General features: G+C 49.4%; 1 long non-coding RNA gene across 2 annotated transcripts; it reads right to left on the bottom strand.

Annotated features, from left to right (window-relative positions):
* Nucleotides 1–1,347: 1,347 nt before the first annotated feature.
* On the bottom strand, nt 1,348–10,210 carry LOC119700970. 2 transcript variants are annotated; one of them, XR_005256959.1, is made up of 5 exons: nt 10,155–10,210; nt 9,564–9,644; nt 8,695–8,880; nt 7,761–7,908; nt 1,348–5,973 (listed from the first exon to the last, which is right to left on the bottom strand). It is a non-coding gene; the product is annotated as an uncharacterized LOC119700970 (long non-coding RNA). The 2 variants fall into 2 exon arrangements; XR_005256960.1 differs by lacking the exon at nt 8,695–8,880 and having other exon boundaries at nt 10,155–10,192.
* Between the last annotated feature and the right edge of the window lie 8,922 nt (nt 10,211–19,132).

Below are 19,132 nucleotides of genomic sequence, written 5' to 3'. Positions count from 1 at the left end.
TGTGGCTGTCTCTCCTCAAATATATTCCTGAAAACGACTGTGCTTAGGGGCTCTTTAACTGCGTTCAGTGGAGTTACCAACACACCCACCCACCTGTCCTCCTGCCTCTTCTTCTCCTTGGAAATAATCTCAAGCGTGTGATTTTTCCATCTCAGTATCCCGGTGAGATCAAGATCTGCTTTGGCTCTTTGATTTGATGTCTTGGGAATGAGCTTCCACCTCCACTTGGTCACACGGGATCTGCTTTCTCAGCAGGGCTGTTCAGGGCCATTTCTCTTGGATTGTGTGTATCGCTTTTCCTTGTCCATCCCAGAAATTTTCACGCTCGCCCTGAATAAAAAGTGACAGGAAGCGCTGGGATGTGTTGTGAGCACCCCTTTGGGAGACGCCCCATTCCAGCAGTGTTTCTGTGTGACCCTCAGCCATCCTGGGGGGACCCTTACAGGGAGGAGGGGACAGTGCCCACCATGTGGCACCTTCAGTTCTTCTTAGCAGCACACGGAAGGGGCCCAAGCGTTCTGCATGAGCAAAGACCTCCAGGAGGCTCGGGGCAGAGCCGGGTGCTCTGTGCCCTGCGGCTGTAGGAGGCTGCGGCTGGGGTCAGGATTGCTCTCTGCCCAAGGAACGAGCGCGGATGGCTCCAGGATCAGGGAGGCCTTGGCGCTGCTCTGCCTTGCTCTGCAGCAGCACCGCTGAGGAAGCCAGGCAGAACCAAACCTCAACCCGAGGTAAAAGCCCTCAAGAAGGGCAGAGTCACCTTTGCTGCTTCAGGGCAGCATTTGCAGTAAACTGAACCAATGAGGGTTTGCATAATTTTGGGAGCTGCTGGCTGCAGGGTGTGTGACAGCTCTGCTTTCTGCGTTAATTCAGCTGCCTTCAGAGTGCAGAAAGACTGAAGGAATGATTGCCTCAGGATTACTGGGTCTGTCTCATTTCTGGCAAAGGCTACTGAGGTTGTTGTGGGGCTTTTCAAAATCTTAAATTTGTTTATGACCAACAGTGCAGCAGAAAACATCTTTCTCCTACAGGTTTATCCGTTTTTTAAGCTATTCAATCTGATATTTCATCTTGTTCTTCTTTGCCCCTTCCATGAGTAGGAGGCAAAACAGAGAATTCCTTTCTTTAGGGTTCTTTGGGAACACCCTAACACACGAGTACAACCAGCAGAGATAAATCCAAAAGTCAGCCTGGGGCTCACCTACTTTTTCAAGGATCCATGACAAATGCCCAAGTGTCATTTGTTTCCTGCTCTGCTATCATAAGCTTTCTTTCATCATCTTTATGGCCTGTGCCAGCAAAATTGAGCCTGTCCAGAAAATAAATGCACCACGCTCCAGAGGTGGTGAAGTTAAACAGAATGTGGAATGCTGGAGGTTCAGTTCTGTAGAACCAGCACGAACAGGAACAGCAGTTTTCCCGAGTGCTCTTTGTGCAGCACCAGCTTTTCTGCAGGGAGGCGGAAGGGCTGGGAACGCCCTCGTGTCTCAGGTGTGAATCTGGGCACGTTCCCTGGCAAGCACCGCTAAGCCCAGCTCCTGTATTCTGGCCAGGGCCCACACGTGCAGTCAGGGTCTGCTCTGTGTCTGCAGCAGCTCCTCACAGTCACTGGGAAATGTCTCTTCTTATTTAAAGCCAAAATGTTCTCACCTGGCCACCGGAAGTTTCGTCCCAGCACGGAAATGCAGTGAAATCCAAGTGTAAGCAGTGCCCAAGCCCCTTGCAGGGAATGTACGTGGCAGCTTTAGGATTGCAAAAGGAGAGGGAGAGGGCATTTGCATCTCGGGTGGAAGGGATCCTCAGGTGGTTCTTTGATGGCTGCTGTCATCCCAGCACAGGGAACTGATCGGAGCAGCTTTAATGCCGGCAGTACCTCTGAACAGCCCCTGCATGTGCACATTAAAATGTTCTCCCTTTAGGGCAGTCTGGCCCCCGACCAACCTTCCAGTGGCCGTGAGGATAAACTGCGATGCAAACTGTGCTACACAACACAAAGGCTGAGAGCAACACTCCCGTCTGCAGAATTCCTGATTTGTGCTTGCGGCCATCTGGTGTTGCTGTCCCTGGCAGCAGCGACCTTCCTCTGCTCCCTCTCGGGGTTTCATTCCCTTACCTCTTTGGTGGCCACACTGGCATTTCAGTGCTGCCTTCTGGCTCTTCCCTCCTTTTCCTTTTTTCCTCTTTATTTCTCTCCGTATGGAAGTGTGCTGGAACAGAAATGTCCATCCAGCAGTGTTCCTGCTCCTGGAGACATAACACAGTCTCACTCACCCATCTCTCTCAGCGTGGGCGAGCAGCCTCTGCTCCAAGGAGCTGTGGAGAACGAGCTCTTGGTCCCTTAGGAAGCACGGAGTGATCAGCCCCAGGGACAGGAAATACAGACAAATGCCACGGTCAGCCCTGAGCAGGAGGATTCAGAGCCAGTGGCCTAGAGCCTGCCACAATTCCATCTGTTACTGCAATGTAACTGTGGTGTGACAGTGCAGGGCTGGAGTTCAGAGAGCTCAGCCACGCCGCCGGGGCTGGGGACGTTACTGAGGGGCTTTTGTGCCAGTCTGATGTGCCTGAGCAGCATCAGGAACTCAAAGGAAATTTTACAGAAATGTTTTCAGATGGATAGCTCCAAAAGGGGGACAAAATATTGAAAAAGAGCTCTGTTGAATTCCTCTCAGAAAGTCCAGACCCACCGGTTCAGCTGTGGAAGGGATGGATATGATGCACCATGGAAAGAGACAAAACCAGAAAGGTGAAAAGGTCTGTCTCCCATCCTTCCCTGAACACGCTCCAAGGAAGAAGTTTCAGACAATGAAATAACGAAGGACTGGTTCCTACCTCTGCAGTTCAGTCCCACATTTTGTCCAAGTGCTGAGTGGGATGAGTGGCAGTGCTGTGCAGCCCTCATCACAGGAGACTCCCCCTGGAAAGCTGCCACGCATCAGGTGGCACCGGCCACACCATCTGCAGAAGCCAGGTCCGGCACAGAGCTGCTCTGGAAAAGGAATCACCCCTGAGCCAGGAGACGGGAGCTGCCTGAGCAGTACTGCCATGCGTGGGCTCCTGCCTCGGTGGGTGCATTCCCGGCCTCATGCTGCAGGGGACTGGGCAGCTCTCCGTTTGGATGGGTGCCACTGCAGACACTGGGGTAAATGTGTCACGTGCTCATCAATATGTGGTACCGCATCCAGATCCCTGGAATGAAAGCACTGGCATAGATGTTCTGTTTTACAGGAGGGGAACTATATCCTGAAGTCAGACAAACACCTAAAAATGACACTGTTCACAAAAAAAAAAGAGGAAGCACTGCCGTTACTGTCAATAATACAGAACGCGAGGATATGCACCTCACCTGTCAGCATCTAAAGGTCAGAGCATTTCCATCCTGGAAGTGCTTCCAAGATGGATCCTCTGAGGATTTATAGAAGCATGCTGAAGCAAAATACAAGCTAAACATATTTGGGGTGAAAGGACAAAAGAAGGAACTAAGACAATTATTCAAGTTGAGCCTCATCTCGTGTCAGTTCTGGGTCTTAGGCAGATCTGGAGAAGCCCCATTTCTGCTGCAGTTGCAGCAGAGACTCATCCCCAGACTTCTGAGTTATTCCTGTTCTGCTGGAAGCTGACATTCCTCTGACAACCAGCTCCTACCTGCTCTACGCTCGCGGCTTTTCAGTTTCCCATCTTAGGGACACAGACCAGAGCAATGCTCTTTTTATTCCTGGCTTGTGTTCTTTGTTGATTTGTGAAAACATCTCTCGGGATAGTTGATAACTTTTGGCTTTGTATTGCAGGCAGTTTTTCTCCTGGTATCGGCTCCTTCAAAGCCTGAAAGATTCACTTTTTTTTTTTTTCCATCACTTGCCAACTTAATGGAGGTTGCCTTCCTGCTACTCAGTTAGATTTCTGCCATGGCATTGCTGCCATGTTGGATAGACAGGAATAAAAAGGAAAGAAAGCAGAAAGAGCCCCCAAAACTGCCACCATTTCCCATTTTTGGCACTTCACGTTGCAGTGTAATCATTACCCATAGCTCCCATTGTGGGAACACCTAAAATCTGAGGTTCATCTAAGCTCCACTGAATGACAATTAGAAACAGGGAGTTTAATTTTAATGCAATTTTAGGATTGAGACATAGGCTAAATTTACATGAATCTGATTGTTTTGAAGTTCCTGATGCATGAGCCTTGATTTTTCACATGACACGAAAAGCTGGCATTGATCTTTACTTCTTTATTTTGCCCTTCAGCCAACTAGGCACTATTCCAGCTCCAAATTCCAGAACTGCAGCTTTTTGCCTTAATTTCAGGTCAACAAAATTATGCTGCAGCCTCTGACTGTTTAGTAGAGGTTATTACCTGAAATGAATGACACAAGTGCACAGGCAGAGTGAGATAAAGGCCAATCAAAGCGTTTCATCTACAACTTTTCCCCTTTTACAAATCATCTTGGAAGAATGCAATCACCCTGCACAGCAGCTCACTTGCCTCTCAGCTTCTGCCCCATCAAACAGCGCTGTGTCCCTTGAAGTCTCTTCTAGTTTCTTACACTTTTCACTCTTCCTTCCTTCCCCCTTTGTCTGTTAGATCAGCACCCTTCTTGCTCCATCACTCTCCCTGACAGACTCCTGCCTGCAGCTGTGGCAGAGCCTGCTTTGTGCTGTAGCTCCTGTGATCTCTTTTGGTGCCCAGGGTGTCAGCCTGTTTCTGAAGAGACACATCTGATGAAAGCGAAGATCTCGGCTCACTGAATTCCGCATGTGCGCGACTCAAACTCTGTCTCTGGAGGGACTGGGAGCCAGACCTTCCTCTCCTTTTTTCCTTCCCTGTGCACGAAGGGATTTGGGTGCTGACTCCCAGAGATGGGGAGAGAGGGAAGGTTTACAGCAGAGCAAAGAAAAGTAAGGTGGGAGGAGGAGACTTTTCCTGTCCCACCATGGCTGGACTCTGTAGAGAGCGCTTGCTATCAAAGCATTTCCATCTCCCATGAGTCTGGAAATACACAACCCAGAAAAGTGGCTGTGATTTACCTCTAAATGTGGCAAAACATTTTACATACAGGGCAAAAGCGTGTCTGCTCCTTTTATTGCAAAGAAAAAAGCAGCGTGACCAGATGAAATGGTCAGGCACCAGATGAGAGCAGACAGAGGCAATAAAAAGAGAAATGAAGAAGGCGTTTTACTGTGCTCTGAGGAGGGGTGAATGGTGTCTCTGGAATCTCTCCCCACCTCCCTGTGCCCAGGCTGGTGCCAAGCAGCCCTGTCTGTAATCACTGCCTCGCGCTTGCTGAGCAGCTCCAGACAGAGCAGCAGGGAAGCGGCCTCTGTGAAACCCCTCCGGTGGCCGAGCAAAGCCCAGGGCTGAGGTCTCCAACAGGGCTTCAACCGCTGCAGAAGGAATCACAGCGCATTAAGGCTGATCCCAGGACAGGCAGCACGCACCCATAAGATCAGCCACGTGCCAGCCTCTCCTGAGTGCAGCCAGATGAGAGGCACAGGAAAAGGTCACGGGCTTTGTGCAGAGTAAGAGATTTTCTGGGTCCAAGATCATCGGGTGGTTCAGACTCAGCCCCTGCACAGCACATGGTTCAGTGACCCCACCCTGTGGCCCTGGAGTCCATCCAGGGACCTCGAGTTGAATGGATGCCACGGGGCACCGAGCCCTGCTCTGGAGTCCCTCAGAAATGGGCAGTCAGACTCTGCCTTTAGAGGGGTGTTTTGGGGATAGAATGGGTATTGTTACCTCCTGCTGAATCAATCCAGAAAGTTTTGAAGCTCCCCTTGTCTGTCTTGAGACAGCCAAATACCGCAGGGAACGTGCACGAGCGACTTGACGTGTTCAGGCCTTGCTGAAAAGGAAGAGCCCTGGGAACCAGGAGTGCTGATTGTTCACAGGAGCACCAGGACTCACTGCAGAATTGATCTGTCCTTCCTGAGATCAGTCTGCGAGTGGGGACACATCATCCTCGGGAGGACATCCTGCCTAAGGAGAGGGAAAAGGAAAAGGGATTTTCCTGAATGGCTACTCTAAGTTTTAACAAAAGCATGATCATATGAAAGGAGTGATGCCAAGAGAGGAGGGAACGTTCTGGGGGGATAAAAGAGGAGATGGTGCATTCCAGGCCAGACACTGTCAGAACGGACTTGGCCACCAAGTTCAGCTGCCACTGCAGCAGTTGAAATTGCTGGATAAAATCTTCTGTGCAGGAAAAAACTCTTCACACAGACTTCTGACAGAGCTTGTCTTTTGCTAAGGAAAATCCCCCAGAGCTTGCCATAGGAACTGCACATACATTATACACGTATTCCCTAAACCTATTTCAGACCAACACGGGAGAGCAGCGAGTTTGGAACCTGAAGTATCAAAAGAGAGCAATCTGCACAGGCAGCCTGCTGCACGGTGTCACTGCACAGCCCGGGGATGGCCCAGCTGCAAGTGCCCTGATGCTGCTGAATTTGGGTGTGAACTCAAACCCAACCCAACAGTCAGGCCTTGCCTTTTGAATTCCTCCTCTCAGGAATGCATCCATTCACGTCTAGGCTGTGACAACGGATTTTCATATTAAGGAAGCGCTTGCTTCCTAACGGGTTATATTAAAAGGATTAATTTGGGGTACTTTTAAAATATTTGTATTATCACACAGTGATTTATTATCCCATACATTCATTACTGATGCCAAAAGACAGAGAAGGGATTGATGAAGAATTAGATGGGTCCAGCAGAATCCAGTGACTGCATTTCCAAGTCCCACTTGAAGGTTGCGGCTGTTGACATTAATCCACCTGATTTGATCTAGTGTGGAATTTTGGCTCTGTGCAGCAGCAAAGCCCTCGGCAGGTGCAGGTTTTACCCCGTTGTGCAGCAGCACCTCAGGTGAGACGAGGTTGTTGTAACAGGAGCTCGTGTTTGCTGCTGCCTGTGAGAGCCCAGCCCGCATCCCAAGGCTCCAGGGACGCACAGGAGCTGGATTTGCCTGGGCAGCTCTTCTGGAACAGCGCTGTGCCAAAGGCGGGGGCTTGCCAGAGCTCTGGAATGCACTTCCATGGGTCAGCAAGAAGAAAAGAGGGCTTTACAGACCAAGCACCCAAAAGGGCTCCTGATTGTGGGGAACTAACGTGAGGTAACCGCACGGGAGCTTCACAGAACGTGTTTGTCCCAGCCTGGGGCTGAGCGCTCCCTCATCCTCTGGGCTCCTGCCGTGACTCATTCCCATTCCAAGAGCCAGGGCAGCAGACGGTGCCTCAGTGACCCTGCAGTGACCCACTGGCTGGGCAAGGGAGCAGCAGCCCCGAGAGGAGCTGCCCCTCCTGGCACTGGCCAGGGCTGCACCAAGCACAGGCACGGCCTCAGACAGAGCTCCCCCAGGACAGGCCAGGAGCTGTGGCAGGAGCCACCTCTTGACTCAGACACTGGGTACCAGTGCTGGGAGCAAACAGCAATTAACGCAATGCATTATTTATCACCCAGGGAGAATTTGTACAGACAGACGCTAACCTGACTCATACTCCACTGCTTTTTTCCTTTTCCACAAGGACTGAGGCAAATCTAAATCTGGTTCAGCTGCCAGATGTGAAGAGAAGCTCCGAAATGCTGGCTTTGTGCACGGGCTTGCTCACAGGCTGCAGGCTGTGCATGGGCTCTGAGCTCACTTCAGGGCTCTGCTCACTGCTTCCCTACAAACATCCCAGCTTCTCAAAGTGTCACTGCAGCGATCAGAATGTCTCAGTCAATCAGTAAACGCAAGCTGAGAAATAAACATCCGTACTCACGATTGCAGAAGGGGCTCGGGGCATGTTCTGATTGCCTGAGGAACTTAAAAACTCTTGGTACATCTCCCGTTCCTGGCAGGGATCTCAGAAATGAGGAATCGCTCTTCACAAGTCATTGACAGGAGCAGGGCTTTCCTTTGGCACGTCTCTGAAATAAAGCAGAAGTCAGGTTTGGTGGGAAGCAGTTTTTGTGATTTAGAAAGCAACATTTAATATTGAAGCAGAACATGAAACTCCTTGTGTTTGTTGAGCTGTCAGATGGAAAAACTCTGCTGAAGCAGAAGATTTTGACCACTCTGTAGCACCTTTGATGCTTCTAGAGGAGAATGTATCTTGAAACGACAGCTTAGATGTTCTACATCTAATATTCAGGAACATTTTTATATATAAACGTAAAAATCAAAGATCCCTTAGTAACCACTGAAATGATTTGGCATTTTTCATTAATTCTCCAATTTTTAAAAAAAATCTCAACTCAACCAGTCATGAATTCTATCCAGAAGGAATGTTTTCTGGTGTCTGTAAATAGCACTTCAGTGCACAGCAGCGCTTAAGCGTTTCCAGCAGCCTTGGAACATGGTAATCTTTTTTTCCTCAGATATTAAGATAAATACATACTGAAGTATTTATCAGTATATTTGTGTGCGTGCTGCTGTGCCAGATTTAACAGGCATTCAGCAGCCAGACACAGCTCATTTTGTGACTTCACACCTCCACCTAAAGCAGGGAATCTCATTTGACCTCACTCCTGTCTAACACAGTTATATCCCAATGGTGTCAAAATGTGAAGCAAAGCTTGGACAAGTAGGAGAGGAAAACAAAGGAAGACGTTCTTTGAAATGCCCCTCTAGGACGAGGGCAGCAGCTCAGCTCCCTGAGAGTTCCTTGCTGTGGGAGGTGTTATGAGGGAGGCATTTGTTGGGCTGTGTCTCACCTGGAGCTCCGTGAGCGATCTGTAACTCGGAACAAAACCCCCCAGCCCAGGAAGGTGATTGCAGTGACCTGTGCTGGTAAGAGGGTGGTTTCACATCAGCATCCAGTTCCGTGCCACAAGCCAGGAGGACACGCCCCACCAATCCCAAAACTGAAAATCTCCACTGGCAGGAAAAGGTGCTCCGTGCTGTAAAAAAATTCCCTTGTCAAATGGCTCCTGCTGAAAGGATGCCAGGAAGATTCAATGCAGTGTAAACAGAGCATGAGCTGGGAGCCCCTCACTGCGGGTTTGATTCACCTGGATGGGTTCCAGGGAAAAATAACAGCACGCAACACAGTGCATGGATACATCAGCCTGCTGCCCTTAGCACATCTCGCATGGAGTAATTAAAACTAACCCCTTGTAAATGATGCAGCAGGAGTTTTGTACTGGAGGAGTTCAAGTGCAGTTTCACACACTTTTATAACCCTTGCTGTCCCGGTAGCTACAATCTGACAGCACTAAGCCAAATGAAGATGAGGAGAATTTGAGTCCTTGTTTGGTTTCCAAGGTGAGCCTTCTGTATGCAGAGTTGTCGGGAACTGGGCTGCTGCTGCTTAGTGGTGAGCTGATGTGACCAGAGCAGACAAAAACTATCCTCCAAAAATAACTTTTCCTGTCTGTTTCTAGCACCTGCCACCCGGGGATGTTCAGCCTGGGTGGCTCGTTGTGGTCAGACACAGAAAGTGTCTCCTCCCCCCTCCCCTCTCTTTCATCAGTGTGGCTGCACTGACTTTGTGATTTCTGAGCTGGACAGAGAGGAGTGAGGGAAGAGCCATTCCCGGGAGTACAATTCCAGTTTAAGTGTGGGCTCCTGTCCAGCCGCTTACCCACGAGAGCTCCGTGAGAGTCACGAATACTCCGGGTGGGAATCCAGGTGGAACCGCGCCGCCCCTCTGTGAATGTGCCTCCTGAGAGGAGAGAAAACAAACCCAAAGCCCTGAGAGCCTTAGAAAAGCATTCCCACCGTGACATCATCTTCTAGATAAGATAAATCATAGCCTATCTTTGTGCAAATTGACCTGTAAGTTCCTGGCAGCAAATCAATAGGATACAAATGAAAAATAACAAGGCAATAACACCGCTGTGTATGATCCAGGCCCCCGATGAAAGCCTGGGGAAGGATCAATGTGATAAAGATTCAGCACTGCTGCTCTCTCACAAAGGAATGGCAGAGTAACAGACTGATTTCAGGAGGCAGCTGTAAAACACACCAAACCCACCTGCCACGAGATGGAAAGAAAATCCCAAATATAGAACACTTCCTTGTTGGTTTGTCTGTTTCCTCTCCCCCAGACTTCCATTTATTTGAACTGGAATTCAAGGGAGCAATTTTTTTGTCATCGTTTGGAGGAAAAGCAAGGAAGGGAGAGAATCATCCATTTATGCTTAGCCCAAGAAGCTCAAAGACAAAAACTCACTTGCACTCCACAGGAACGTGAAAAGGGGAGGTTTTCCCCCAGCGCCTCCGTGCGCTTTGTTTATCTTTGATTTTGGTATCAGTTTTAATTGACGGGGGCACATGACACACGAGAGACAGCCGTGCTTAGGGGGATGGCCCACGGGTGGCGCCTCCCCGCAGGCTCACAGGGAATCATTTTCAGTGCCAGCTGCGGGGCTGGCTGGTGCACAGGGCAGCAGAGTCACCCCGAGGCCAAGCACTGCCAGGTGACTAAGCAATCGGTGCCAGTGGTGTTTATTCCTCCCTGCCCATTTGCAACCTGCTCTGTGCACAAGCAGCACAGCAGAGACTTCCCAAGGCAGGCAGTTCAAGGAGAGGGGATGAAGGCAGAACTGAGGGAGAAGAGGCAAACCCACTGAGGACACCAGCTCTGCAAACAGCCCTGCCCATCCAGCCTGTGCTCCTGCCAGAACAAGCTGAGCGGCTGCCCCAGGCATTGCTCTCAGGATCTACCCACAGCCCCTTACTGGGCAAGATTTCATAAATGAGAGCATGAAAAGATGATGGCAGCTTGTGCCAGAATTCGCAGAACTATGTAAAATGACTTCCACAACCAATGCAATGTGGCACACGGCAGCCACCCTTCGATCTCTCTTAGATTTTCATTCTGGATTACCAAGGGCAGGGTGAAAATAAAAAGCCTTTCCTGAAAGGCAACCAAAAGCCAAGGTGTTCGAATCCCAGTTAACGTTCAGAGCTTTATCACAATTTCATATGAATAACAATTTCACACAAATAAGTTCCTAGCACAGAAACTTCCACAATTGCTTCAGGGTGCATTTCAAGTCATTTACCTCCATATGGGCGCATTGCTCCAAGAACTTTAAGACTTACCTCAATATTAATCCAGTTTGTGGTTACAAGAACAGAGCAGAGATCCTCAGGCAGCTTCAGCCCCAAGACAGGCCACCACCTATGGGATGACAGGGGACAGTCCCTCCTGATCCCATAAAACCAGAGCACTGAAGTTACTGTGGCCTTCCAAGTAAAAGGTGGAAGTCTCACTGGATGCGATGGCTTCAGCTCCTGTGGCACATCAGCCAAGGGAGCTGTTGGAAAGTGCTGCTGGAAGGCTCTCTCTGTCAGGGTGTGGTCCCATCTTAACTCTGGGCATTTTTAGCAAACTCTGCTTGCATGGAGTTTTTTACCCTTCACAGTGTCTGTCTCTCTGTCTTTTAAACAGCATTTGTTGCAAATCAGAACCATCTCAGAACTGAAAAATCTCACTTTGGGGATTATCTAAAAAAACCAATCAAAATTCTTTCTAGAAATAAGATGAAGTTTTTCAGACAGCTGCAGCTCCCACCTGTTCGCAGCATTTAGGGAAAGAAACTCGGAGGCGTTTTCCCCAGATGTGCCAGAGTGATTTCTGCATTATTCAGTCCTTCTGTTCTCCCTTAGCATGTGTCACTGTCAAACCTGAAGGGATAAGTCTAAGGAGATGCTCTCCTGAGCCCACAGACCAGTCCCTTCTCCATGCAGGCTGTTAAACCGAGCCCATGGCACTGTCAGGAATACACTGAGACCCCCGGGGAGCAGCAGCAGCAGCAGCAGCAGCAGCAGCAGCAGCTTGTTCCCATCCCCTGCTGTGCAACAATGCACCATCACAGCGCCAGCAGCAGCCTCTGCTGAGGCCTGTGCCAGCCCCTGCTGTCCCTCAGGGACCCTTCCCGCAGGGACATCTGCCCCCAGCGCCTCTGCAAGCAGGCTGGGCTCGGAGGAATCCGCCGGCACCGGCTTCGGGCAGCAACGCGTGGCTGGAGCTCGGCCTGTGGAGCAGAGGGATCGGTGCCTTTGCTCTGCTGCAAACGTGGGGAGGGAACGGGGATTGGTGTCCCTTTGCCTTCCTCCCGCTGGCAGCCCCTCCCAGCACAGACACGGATGCAGCACCGCTGCTTCCTGCCCCTGGACTGGAAACAGGGAAAGAAGAGAGGCTGCAGGCTAGATAAGGAACAGCCTTCCAGTGGTAGTGGCTCGGTTTCCATTGTAAAAAGGCAGGAAAAGATATCCTGCAAATACTCTCTTCTACAGCCAGGGCTGCTTATTACCTTGAATGCTAAATCAGAGCCATATATATTTTCAAAGGCCAAAACCCAACTCTCTTCCTGTGCCATAAAGCTAAACAGAATCCTGCTTTCTGTTTCCAAGCAGGCTGGTAAATCATACAAAGTGGTTTTTTACTGGTTTTTAGCTGCTGTCCCTTGTTTCGTATGACTCGTGGGCCCTACGAGCAGCCTCAGCTCAATGACACAGGCAGTCAGACACTACACAGCCCTCGCTGAGAAGAAACACAATTAATTTTGAAATTTCCTTTAGGATTTTTAATTATCAGAACCTGATTTCTACAGCTGAGGTATCCCAGACCTCAGGTATCCCATTTCAGGAGCCACAACGCTTTAATTCAAGCGGAACAGTTTCTTAATCTTGATTTTTTGTGCTCAGGTGTTTATATTAAAAGCCTACTTAGTCATAATGTGAACCAAAACAGGATAATTCCAATCAAACATCTAAACCCAAGGAAAGTCAGAGGGGAGGAAAAAAAAAGACATGTCAAAGCCAACAGGGAGTGAAGTATTTGTAATCAGTCCTCAGCCTTCCTGGTTTTAGGAGAGGACACAAAAATACACCACAGGTAAGCAAACAGCTGCCTGCTCTCGTCAAACACTGTGGAAGGAAACATTTCCTTGCTTCACAGTGTGCCTTCCTTTCCACTGATAAAGTCTGGAACCCTGGAAACACCACATGGAGATCTGCTGGTCAAAGTGCTTTCAAAGTAGAACCCACACTACTGTCCTAAAATTAAATACAACTTCTTCTTGCCAGGGTCCATTCAACCTTTTGTGTAAGAGAAATGGGAATATGTTGGTTGGCTCTTCAGACCGCTACCCTTAGAAAGGAACAGTCACACCTTGAACACAGAACTGACAGTTACCCTGTGGAATATTTTCCCGAGGTGGGAGGGGACCATCCTGGGCTGCAGCCGTCAGTCACCGAGTGCTACCCGAATCAGGAGTCTCACCAGAGCAGAAGTGCTGGATCTGTGGAGAGCTGGCAGCCCCAGGGTGAGCCAAAGGCAGCCAGTTCCATGTGGAATAGCACTCGTCAGCCTCACGGAGCTGAAAGGAAAAAAGGTCATGTTTAGATTAAGAAAATGGAGAAGGGAAGGGCAAGGGAAGATGTTTTCTGAAACCATTATCTATTTTGTCCTCAAGCACAGGTGAAACAAAAGTGCTGTGTAAAAGCCACCATGTGAAACGAAGCCCCAGAAAAAGCTGAAGGCTGTGCCTCCCTTCATTCAATTTACTGCCAGAGTTATTCCGAGTGCAGACACTTAATCCCTAATGTGAACCTGCAGGCAGCATTATTTATCTTTAGCAAGACCCGAAGGCTAATGCAATTCAAACTGGGATTTTTGTCTTTTCATCGTGCGGGGTGGGAAGGAAAGAGGGATTCAATTGCATTCTGCAGATATCAATACAGAGTTTAAGGAGGCGGAGGGGCTGGGATTCCTTGGAATGACTCAAGTGCACATTTGCTGTGTCAAGTGCACATTTGCTGACTCAAGTGCACATTTGCTGTGTCAAGTGAAAGAAAGCTTGGAGTTTACAATGGAAAATGACAGAAATGCGACCCCATCGTGTTGGGTCTGTGGCATTTAGACTTGTTTCTGTGAGGCACCTAAAGGAGGCATTTCTTCACAGCAGGATGTGAAGCTACAGCTGAAAGAACCAGGTGTATGTGAGCAGAGCAGAGGCCTTTCCTGCCTAAGGGGGATTTTATGCCACAAACAAATGTTCATGGTCATAATGACAATGACTCTGCATTCCTTCACAGTTATCACATTCGATAGTTTTCATCCTTCTTAATGAAAAAAATAATAAGAATTAAACTGGCCTCTAGAGCATTTCATCACTGCTTTCAGGAAAATGGGTCAAGGGCTGCTTCTCATTATTTCTCCAAACTGAGAAGAACACATTTTAATGAGGCTTCACTCCTGTTTTAAGCTTCACTCCCTGTCCTTCTTCTGTCTGGTTTCTGCCAGTCCATCTCACGGCATTTCTGTGTTGAGGTCACAGCTGCCTTAGCAATATTAAAATATGTGATGCCTGTAGGCCTGAAACGCACGTGATCCTCCCTTAGAACAAGTTTAAATTTTAAACTTGTCGGAATGCGTGATCCGGGTACCTGGAACAGCTTTTTCAATAACCTTTCCACAGGAAAATGGAATTAAAAACACCCACTGGGAACAATTCCACCTCCAACCAATTTGCTTCTGGTCACGAAGCTTGACACTGTGTGACTGGGGCGGGCACCTGGAGCTCCCCAGGGCGAGCAGCCTCCGAAGCCACGAGTCCCCCGGCCTCTGCCCGGGCTTCATCCACATCCCAGGGAGACACGGGGCCAGTCCCAGGCAAACGGGGCCCTGGTGTGGCAGCTGACTGTGAGCACAAGGCCACCTGCAGCCACAGCACCTGCAGCCCCAGGCACCTGCTCCTGCAGCTGCTTCTGAGGCTAAACAAGCATTCTCCCTGTCATAGTCCCAAAATGCAAAATGCAGCCTTTCCTAGAGGGAAAGGGAGGAAAGGGTGGGCTTAGGCTCACACCCTCCACTTGCAGTGCCTGCTGCGCCCAGGCCTGGAAACCAATGATCTTTCCCTCTGCTCACCATGCAGTGTCCTGCCAGTGCCACTTTCCATGGCACTCGCTTCTTCTCTTCTCCCTTTGCCAGCTCCAGCTTCTCTGCTGTGTTAGGTAAAAGTTTTCTATCCTCACTTCAGGGTTCTTTGTCATTCACTCCCCACTCATTATCTCTCACAAGGATCCAGGGAAGGACCCGGGCACCCCTGCAGCACCCTGGGACAGCAGCCGACCATTTATTTCCTGTGCTTTGGCACAGGGGAATGCACAGATGGCCCTGGAGCCAGGGCTGAGGCACTAAACCCCTTGGAGGGGACACAATCTCCTGTCACAGGCCTGAGAAGTGATCTGCACAAAGCGCCCCCAGCCCTTCCAGGCTAAATAACAGAAGGAAATAAATAACAGGGAAATGAAGGAGAAGAGTGGACAAGCAATATGCAGATATCTCCTGATTTCTGCAGAAAATGCTACCCCAGTGCTACTGGGCACTGATGGATGAGGGAAGTAGGGCAAAGCAGGAGGTTTTTTCCAAACCTTTGGCAGCCATCTGTTGTCCAGAGCTTGGAATGACACGCTTGGGGCAGCTCCTGAGGCCGGGGCTTTCCGAGCCACCCACACAGAAGATGGATCCTCAAACAGCAGGCGCAGGTGACAAGGTGAGGAGCCCAGCACATCATGCCTGAGGAATAAAGGGATCCATCTGGCAGCAGCTCCTTTACACGTGAATTGCTCCCAGTTATGCTAGGAACAGCTTCTAATGAAACATAGATTTAAAGGACCACAGAGAGGAAGAAAATGTGCAAAGGAAATTCCTGATAGAATGGAAATTTGAAAGGAGCACTGGATTCTGCTGTTTCAATTGCAAAGAGAAGGGAGGGTTGGAGGATGGAGGTGACAGTGGAACAGCTTTTGGGGTGTTATTTGGCTGGGACAGCAATCTTCCCATCACATGTCCAGCCTGTCCCAGAGGTCGTTTCCAAGGTTCAGATGAGAAATAGCAGTGGTATGTGACAATCTCCTGCTGGCTGCAGAGAAATGTGCATTGTGCTGCCTTCCTGCCACAGAAGGGACCAGGCACGTGTCAGATGGTGGGGAGGGTGTCAGTGAAAAACTGAGGTTTAGGTACTCTGAACTTGAATCCCCCACACAGCCACACTCAGCCCTTTCTCAGTGACAGGAAGTCAATGAACCCATATCAAGAGCAGGCAAATATTCCCCCCCCAGTTTCTTCTGGGTTTTGGCGTGAGAGAGACGTGGATGGCACAGGTGGCCCCAGAGCTGCTGCACACAGACCCGAGGGAGTGTGACACCTTGCTTCGGGCAGTCTCTTGGAGCTCTCCCCACAGCCTGGCTGCTGGAACACACCACGCTTGTCTGGCAGGCACCAGTGCTGTGCTCAGAGGGGGTTCAATAATGCTGGATTTAAAGAGATTGGAAACAGCATTGCTTTCACAAGGACACAAATACTGAATTACTGCATCTCTTTGAATGGGCTGAACTCCAAGTAGTGCTTCACTGACTGACTGATGCTGGAAATCCACAGTTACAAATTACATTCACCAATAAACTCGGCTTAGGTGTGGCACAGAAGTTGCTGTTACTGGGGAAATGTTCTCTGCTTTGGCTCTTGTTCCTGGGCGTGCTGCACACCAAACAGTGAACTTCCCACATCGAGCAGCTTCCCTGAAACATCTGCTGCCAGAAAGTTTGTCTGGAACTTGCACTGATGGATGAATTTTTGACAGGTAATTGCAATTCAGATCAGCTCCAGACAGATTTAGTACCCAGAAGCTCCCAGTTTATTAAGATCACCACTGATTTATTCAAGCACCCCCTCTCTTTTCACCACCATTCAGAAATGAATCACTTGGCTGTGGTGCTCAGGGCTCATCCAGCTGCTCACAACGTGAAATGCATCAGCTCAGCCCAGCTTTATCTGCCTCTCAGCACTTCTGAAGGAGCCATCACCACAGCACCCAGACACCACCAAACCCGACGTCTGCAATTAGTGTACAGCAAAGGAATCCTGCCACTTGGATCAGTTACGTGCTTCAGACTCCTCAGGCTTCCAAAGCAATCGGTGCACTGTTCATCACACCCATGAAAGTGATGTTTCTGACACGGAAATACAATCCCAGTACAGCTGCTCTGGGCTGTGCCAGCCGTAGACAAAGGAAACTTGCATTAACCTCCTTAGGTTCCAGACAGAAAGGGCTGACCACACCCAGACATCTGATTTGAAATCCAGGTGGATTTGAATCATGTTACTGGCACATAGCACTTCACCAGTCCTCAGGGAGGTAAGCAAAGATTCACTGTAGGTACTGTGCTCAGCTCTGGCTGCTCCCAGACACATTTCCAGCAAACCTTTCGGAAAGTCAGACATTCACTTTCTTTGCAACTCCCATCTGTTCCCATAAGGAATTAGTTATGCAGGGACAGCAGCCATGTGACCTCCAGCTAATTTTCTTACACCTTTCCCAGACTAAGCAGAGCCAGGGAAGTGTGGGCCATGCTTGGAAAAGAGCCACAGAAGGTCAAGGTGAAATGAGCACGGCAAATGCAGACACTTAAAGCACTTCTACTGGATTTAACCCACAACTGGCACTGCAGTTGTTTCAGAATGGCCACTGCAGCGGCTCAAGGAGAAGAAGGGCAGAAGGTAACAGATGATCGCATGCCTTGGAAATAACCTCAAACCCCACACCTGCCAGCAGCACCTGCTCTGAGATCCCAGCATTCTCTCCTGCTGTGGGCACAGGCAGACATGCAAAGCCAGGTGGGAGAGAGCAATGGTGCTCCTTTGAGTCCTGTTCCACCTGCCAGGTACTTCCAGCCCCAGGGACTTTCTCAGCCAAATGTGATTCTGTGCATTTACTGTCAAAGCTAAGTGCCATTAGGCTCACGTGGATACAAGTGTCTGCTCCAACTGTTTGTCATTTAAAGTCTGTTTGGGATGCTGCTCTTGCCCTAAGCCATCAAGTGTTCCTTTTATCATTCCATATGCCAGTAGTGGAATAACTTGAGGCAGGAACCCGAAGGCTCCTTTGTCTCCCTTGGAGCAGGCAGCACGGCCTCTTGCTGCAAACATCAGTCAGACTTGTTTTAGCAGTGACTCTCAAACTGGTTTAGCTCTTGGCTGGAGGAGCGGTGGCCACACCAACGCTCTCCATGTGCGTGCCCCAGTGAACGACAGACACATTGATGCCCACAGAAAATCCACGTCACTCCTGCCACCACAGAGCTTTGGGTGCTGCCTTTCCCATCCTGCCCGCCTCCCTCCTGCTGTCCCCACCGTGGATTGAGGTGGCTGGCATTACTCCATCCCAGCACCCATTCCTGGGCCGACTGTGACTCTCACAGGCTCCGTGTCCCGGGACCTGGTGTGGCTGTTTGAGCCCCTGGCTCTGGTTCCTTGTGCCTGACCCAGCTGTTTGTGCCAGCCCCATCAGGGGAACACAGCTCTGCAGACTGCGATCACTCCTTACTCTCCTGCACTGAGTAGGACAGGAGAGCAGGGATGTGATGTCTTTACCAATGTCCATCCTCTCTTGAATTACATGGGCTGCTGGAAAGGAATCATTCTTCTGCCAGGGTTTCCCAGCTATGAACGCTCGTCTATCCTTCAATGATTTTAGATAGAAGATGTGGATTCCCTCTCTCTCTCTTGCTTATAAGTGGTGGTTAAAATCTTTAGTAAGCCAATATTTTAAGGAAAGAGGGCCCACAGTGTCTCTGACAAAGCTGATTATAGAACATCAGGATGAGGCTACACCTCTATTAAAAAAGTTTTATGTGGAGTGAAGATTTAGAGTGGTGTTCTGCTGATTCACGAGGAGTAGCTGTGGAAATGCATCTCTGGCAGCCACTCAGGGGTGAAATATGTAGCACATAATGCATTTGTCTGTAAGACAAATACGTGTGTTGGCTGATTAAAAAAGATATATGAACTTCTGCAAATAAAGAAGAGGAAATCATTCTCAGGAGCAAACCAGCTAATTGTAAAACCAACAGGGAACAGAAGGTGTCTGTTGACTTAGCAGTTTTTGCTAAACAGGAAACTTTCAGTATTAATTTCTAACGTACTTCATATGCAACTTCAGTATGTAATGACCAGTGTGACCTCGGAATATTTGAAATGCACCACCCTGCTGGTTCTAGGCCACCTTCAGGGTGTGTGTGGCACAGCAGGCACAGACAGCTGGGTCAGGGGTTCTGGATGGCTTTTTTCAGTTACTGTCAGAATCCGTCAATCTAAGAAACAATTTCTTCAGCAAGAGCAGCTCAGCTTCAGGCATT

This window comes from Motacilla alba, chromosome 4, assembly GCF_015832195.1.
Source record: "Motacilla alba alba isolate MOTALB_02 chromosome 4, Motacilla_alba_V1.0_pri, whole genome shotgun sequence".
Taxonomy (NCBI): domain Eukaryota; kingdom Metazoa; phylum Chordata; class Aves; order Passeriformes; family Motacillidae; genus Motacilla; species Motacilla alba.
This window is presented reverse-complemented; position numbering and strand designations above follow the sequence as displayed.